A 7,020-nucleotide genomic window follows, 5' to 3' on the forward strand; every position below is an offset into this window, starting at 1 on the left:
CCTCCCAGGAGCTGCAAATACCTAGTATCTGTGAGTTCCCTTCCCACTTGCATGGAGAGCCCCTCCTATTCCGAAGGACAGCCTGAGCCAGCCTGCTGTCATCAGTTTCTTGAGAGAAGTGTTTGTACATTTGCCAAAGAGGGGTGAGAGCTCACCTTTGTAAGCAGCCTGAGTACTGAGCCAAATGCCCTGTGGTCCTATTCCACTTGTCAGTTCTGCTTCCTGGTCACACTCCTTACCTCTCTTGGCTCTAAGCATGTCCTCTTCAAGTTTGGACATGAAGGCACAGGGGCCAAGGGAGTTTTCTGTCAATGTAGGTAGCCAACAGCCCAAAACACTACTTGTGCCTGAGGTCAAGACCCGAGCGGAAGTATACAATACATGTCTGGGCCATTGTGAGGCCCTTTGAACATCTTAGCTGATGAGGCCTTGGGATTGGAACCCTGAGGACATGGAGGCACCATCTACCTCTCCGTGACTCCCAGCCAGGGTAGTCCCCAGCTGATTGGGCGTGTGGGCATACTCAGGGCCTACTTATGGTTCCCTACCACAAATTCTGCTTCAGTCTATGGTAGCTCGTTCCTGTGTTCCTGCTCGCCTTGTCCCCTCTCAGCTCTGTCAGTAACCATGTCTCAAAGAGGTTTGAACAGTAGAGTCCATGTGGTGAGAGCAGTGAGCGTGACAGTGAGGAGTTCACCATGACCTCTCAGGTGTCCACAACCCCACAGGCTACTGTGGACTGTTTGGCTGTAAACTACCCTGCTCCATGGGCCACAGGCAGTGCTGTGGGTATAGATGGTCAACCTACTGACCCTAAGGAAGACATATTCATCACACAGGAGTGTCATCTGGGTGTTGTACAAGTCATTTCTCGAGACAGGAAGCTCTTCAATTCAAGCTCACCCTGCTGGCCATGTGTGATGGTTAGTCTTGGTGATCATCCTGACAGGATTGAGAGTTGCAATGGCAACAGGGCTGTGTGAGGAAGTTTTCAGGCTGGGTCAATTGATGTGGGTAGCCTGCCTTTCAGGTAGCAGGATGGACTATGGTCATAGATGGGGTAGAAAGAGGAAAACAAGCTGAGCACAAGTATTCATGCCTCTCTGCTTCCTGATTGTAGATGGGATCCACCACCTCACTGTCCCTAGCTCACTGTAATGGACTGTGTCACTTCAAACTCTGAGTGGACACCGTGCTTCTTACCTGGCATCTTATTAGTTCTCTACTTTAGTAGCAGATTTTAGGATTTTTAGCAAAGCCCTGGGTTATTCCATGCACACAGGCAGCCCAAGAGAAGGATAACTGTGCCAAATGCTTATTATGCAAGCATAAAGGCCTGGGCTCAGAACCCCAGGACCCATTTATAGAGGTGAATGTAACAGCATGTACCTCTAATCCCATGTGAGGAAGCTTCACAGTCAAAAAGAGATCTTCTCTTTAAAAAAAGATGGGAGGCTGCTGTGATAGCTCAGTGATTAAAGGTAAAGACATGAGTTCAAATCCCAAACTCACCTGGTACACAGAGAGAGCTAACTACTGCTAATAATAGTCTTACCTTCACATGAGCACGCGCGCGCACACACACACACACCTTGGCACCTTTGCCCATACAGAGAAACAAACACACACACAAGCACACAAACACATGAACAGACTCCTACAAATGTCTGTGGAAACTTGCAATGAGAAAGTCCAAACAAGTTCCTAATGGACAAACATCAAAAACTTTCACAGCAAACTAAATAGCATTATACTGAAGATTCTATGTGTGTCTGTGTGTGTGTGTGTGTGTGTCTGTGTGATATTATATATATATATATATATATATATATATATATATATATATATATATATATAGAGAGAGAGAGAGAGAGAGAGAGAGAGAGAAAGGTAGAGAGAGAGAGAGAGATTATATGTATATAATCTACAAACCCTTTGCTGCCATGAATGGATACATGGCACATAAATGTGTATGGATGAAAACAGTGTTCTTACATCTCAGAAGAATTCCGCAGATCTGTAGATGCTCCTCCTGGGAGCTGACCTCCCTTCAGTCCTTCAGTGTGAGTTCAATTACAAATTCTAATGTTCTACACAATGGTCCAGACAGTGCAGAGCTTGCTGCACATTCTTAAACCCTTGAGTTTTAGCCTGAGAACCTGTGAGGACAGCCTGGCACAAAATGCACCCCCAGGCTCACTGGGCAGCCCATGTAGCCAAATAGCAAGCTACAAGCTCAGTAAGAGGCCCTGTCTCAAAATATATAAGGTCCTCTCAGCTGTAAAGAGGACCCAGATCCACTTCCCAGCACACACATGGCAGCTGACAACCAGCTGTAACTGCAGTTCCAGATGATACGGTGCTCTCCTGTGCCCTCCACAGGGAAAGCAAAGACCACATAAGACACTCATGCAGGCAATATTCCCATACACACAAAATAAAACTAAGTAAAATTTCAAAACATAGCAAGTATACAGGCATGTATATGCATGTATATGCACACATATGCATGTACACACACACATAATGTATATACACACGTATATGGCAGAGAGCAATGGAAGGCACCTCAAGGTCTTTCCTGGCCACCTTGTGCATACACATACTATGCCATGTGTCTTAGTTAAGAGTACTGTTGCTCTAATAAGACACCATGACCAAAAGCAGAGTGCTGCAGGGTCACCTGGCAGTGGACATATGTCCTTGTCTCCGTTCCCAACCCTATACAGAAGAGAAAAGTGGGCACTTTCTACAGGCCTCTGCAGCCCTCAGGACCTGCAAATTCATAAAAACAGAGACTGGTGGACCCACAGACAGCTCACAAGTAGAACAGTGTACTTGGCACCTAATTGCCAAAACTGTTACCAGATGTAAATCCTGTTTGGCTCAGCTAACCAGTCAAAGTTAAAAGCTTAGGCCTCTCTAAGTCTTCAGCAAACTTCACTGTGTCACCAGCTGATGTAGAGAAAATGACAGTCAAGTGCCCTTTACGACAAACTACTTTATTCTGACTTATCAAAACACTCACAGTCTTTACTTTTAAAATTAAATAACAGCCAACTTACATAAGCACAAAGCCTTATATAACATAGGCATGGGGGGGGGTAGTTCGAGGCTGAGCCTGAGTTCTGTGGGAAGATAGTGCTGCACGTTTTAAGAAGGGCCAGCTTTACACACTTGAGGGGCATGAGATAGCCCTTCAGTCAGTCTAGCCAGCATCTGTGAAGACCTCTTGGTGTTGACCCTGGGAGACAGGAAGGCCTTGCTCTCCTGAGCCTTCAGACATGTAAAGAACTCCAAAAAACAGCCCATGCAAGAGGAGCTAGGGAAGAGGAGGTGGGGTTTAGAGCCTTTGCTATGGAGGAGGTCAGGTCTGTTCTTATTCACAAGGGATCCATGTGCACCGCAGCCTTGTAATCTTTCTTGTGATGCTACAAAAGACACATAACCAGGTGATGTATATGGAAAGAAATTAATGTGCTTCATGGTCTGGAAACTTGAAAGTTCAATATAGAGCAACCGCAGGTAGCCACGGCCTTGTGCAGTCTGAACACAGGGTGCCCCACAGAAGGGCAACAGGGAAGACAGAGAGCAGAGGCCCCACCCTGCTTCTCAAGCACCCACCATACTCTGCTCAGCCCTGCCACACCGGGAACCAAGACTCAACGTGGGTGTTTGGTGTGTGAGCTAGACTTGTGGAGACTGTGGCTGTCTCTCCCTTGATGCAGTCTGAGGATTTAGGTGACAAGTCTCCAGGCAGGTGAAGAAAAAACATTTCAGGCAGTGCGGGCAGAGCAGACGAAAGCCCTGGTTCTCACTAGGGTCATACTGATGGAGAAATGGTGTCATACTTAGTACAGAGAAACTGCAAAGACAAACATGATAGGTAAATGGTAAGTTCCATGTTCGGGCTGGAGAGATGGCTCAGTGGTTAAGAGCACTGGCTGCTCTTCCAGAGGTCCTGAGTTCAAATTCCAGCAACCACATGGTGGCTCACAACCATATGTAATGGGATCAGATGCCCTCTTCTGGTGTGTCTGAAGACAGTTACCAAGTACTTACATAAAATAAATAAAATAATTATTTAAAAAAATAAAATAAAATTTCAGGTTCGGATGCTCACAGAGCAATCAGGTGACTGCCAAAGTCCAAAGAAATGAGGTAAAGACACAGTGCTTTTAACCCCTGATCCCCACTTGTGGGAGACTGAGGCAGATGTGCCCCAGTTAGTCTGTGATCCTTTTAACTTTAATTTGTTTCAAACATTACTTTTAACGATGGTTCTTGAAAGCTATAACGTCCCTTTTAACACACCACCCACCAGAGGTAGTGGAAAAGAAAGGGGATGGGGGAAGCAGACCTGTTTCGAAATGGTTCTTTGGAGCAGTGCCTGTCTGTGTTGTCCGGAAATCAGCAGTTCAGTTCCAGATCAGCAGCGGGCAGCTCGATCCACTCGCAAACGGTTCACGGCTACACCAGCCATCCGGTTCGGTAGAGCTGGGACAACAAACAGGAATCAGCAATGGTGGTACAACCTAGCAGAGACAGCCAGGCTTCTGCTGCGACTTGAGTCAGCAGGAGGGACCAGAGAAGAATCCCAGGAGAAGTCTCTCAGAGAAGATCAGCAAAGATCCAAGACCGAAAAACTTTGCACAGCTACCTGTACCAGCAAGCCAAGCTCAGCCTCCCTCCCTGTCTGTCGAGTCCACTTTATACTCCAAGCGTCACGTGTCCTCCATGGGTCCTGCGTCAGATGTGAGTCTGTCTCAGCTGACATCACTCTGCCAATCTGCCCGAGTCTACAGAGACGGAAAGAAACTGCAACTCACCACCGGAAGTTTTTTGGTTTTTTTTTTTTTTTTTTTTTTGGTACCTTTCTCTCCATGGGGTTCTGACGAATGGAGCTCTACTGCACAATGTAAGTCGGACCAATGCACGTGTCTCTTAATCAAAGAATCCATCTCGTGTCCTTTCACACGCTTGCTGTAGCAGAAATTAGTTTCACCTGTGTCTGCTTCAGCCAAACCTTCCTTCGGGAGTCTGCCTTAGCCTGTCACCTCTGGCTACTTCAGGAAAACATTCCTTCACATCTTTTTTTTTTCCAACTAGGCAAATAATTTTATTGACCTTTTCCAAACTTCATTCCCAGGCTTCTTCAGCTTGATTTGCCTCGAAGAATGAATTAGTTATAAGCAAAAACCGAAAAGAGCGCAGTGTAGGGAGGGAGGGGACGGTGCTTGGGCTTAAAAATGTTAGAGATCTAGATTGTTATCAGCTCTATAATAAACAAAAAATTTTTTAAAGCAGTCATGATATAAAATAGCAGCTCCTGTGACTTCTGCAAGTATCAGTTTCAGCAGAAGCTGCTTCAATTCAGTTCACCTCATTCTCAGAAGCTTCATCTAAATTCTGCACCAGATCTGGAACTTCATCCTCCTCCTCCGCAGTCGCAGGTGGGTCTTTTCCATCCACAGATTGTTCGATCAGAGCTTCAGCGAGTCTCCTTAAACTAGACAGACTGTCTGCACCGATCTGGTTTATAATGGATGCTGGGAAGCATTTCTGTCAGCTGCTTGGTCTCAGTGTGGCCTGTAATGGTGAGGGTGTTTGCTGCCAGAGACACCTGTACTTTCCGGTTGTTAAAATGTATCTCTGTCTTGGTTTGTAAACACGTTCACCTCTTCAGTACTGGAGACGTTGCTTACCCCTAACTTCTATAAGGAGAACAGCAGGTTTTATTGTCTGCTGTGGCTGTTCCTTGAACCTCCTTCTTTCTGGGAACAGTTACTTTCCCACCAATGCTCACTGTGCCTGCAGTTTGGTGAGTTTTTTCCTGGTTCATGATCATTTCTTTCATCTTGTGGAGTGGAAATGGGTCCATGCGGCGAACTAAGATTCACACTCCTGGCATCTGGGCAGACCAGTTGAAATAAGACACACACACTCGTGGACGAAAGATGGCCCGTTCTGTCACATCTTTGCCCCCAGCAAAACACCATCCAACACAACTGACTCTCCAGCAAACCCTTAAGTTTCTGCTTCAAACCTCCTTACTCACAATGACAGATATTGTGCCAAGGCATGGGAAGGCTCTCCAGGGATGGCTTTGGCCTTTCTTTGCCCTTCATGTGTGGCAACTGTGAGCAGAGGCTGGCTGTTAATGAAGTGCATATTCTAGCTATCCTCTATAAATGACAGAAAGGCATGGAATTTCACTTGAAGATCTGTAAGCCTAGATTGGGCAGGTTCTGAGCTGTGCTAACTTACATTTAATCCATAGGCCCTGTGTTACTTGCTGTTTAAGTCTTGCCCAGGGTTATTTCTACTTCATCATCCTGACCTCATGGTCCATTCTCCAGGTCACAAGCTCTTGGGCTATCAGGCCTCATGGGTGCCTCCTTCTTTCTCCATCTTCTTTCTCCTGCTCTTTCCTCTACTCTCTCCTATTGGTTGCTACCTGTGACGCCCCCCCAAGTCCAGTGAATTGTGACCCCTCCCCCAGCCCAGTAACAGAAGCCCACCCTACATCCCTTCTCCCTAGTGACTGGCTGTCAACCACATTTATTTAACCATTAAGAGAATGAGATGAGCAAAGTTGACAAAGCAACATTTGGTGTGGTGAGAATCTCCTTAACAGGAGGGTGAGGGGATATCTGGATCTTGGGGTTCAGTACTTAGCATTTGAATTCACAGCAGCAGGAGACCAACCCCATCAGCTGGCAGTGGGTAGAGGAAGCAGTGGTACCTCTGGTGAGCAGTCCTCACACCAGCATGGACCCAGAAGCCTACCTAGAATGCAGATTCCTCCACATCATGGACAAAAAGCTGAGCCTCCCTGGCACTCAGCAGAGAAGCTTATCTAGACCCTGTCTCCAAAGGCTCCACAGCTCTCTAGACTTGTAGGGCAAACCTAAAGTTTCTGTCCTCTGGATCCCCTTTATCCTTCCTCTGAGTCTGCCTCTTCCCTGCCCTGCCCCCTGTCAAATGCTTCAGCTACCACATGGCGGCCACCTCCAGGTG

This window comes from Micromys minutus (assembly GCF_963924665.1).
Source record: "Micromys minutus genome assembly, chromosome: 32".
NCBI lineage: Eukaryota > Metazoa > Chordata > Mammalia > Rodentia > Muridae > Micromys > Micromys minutus.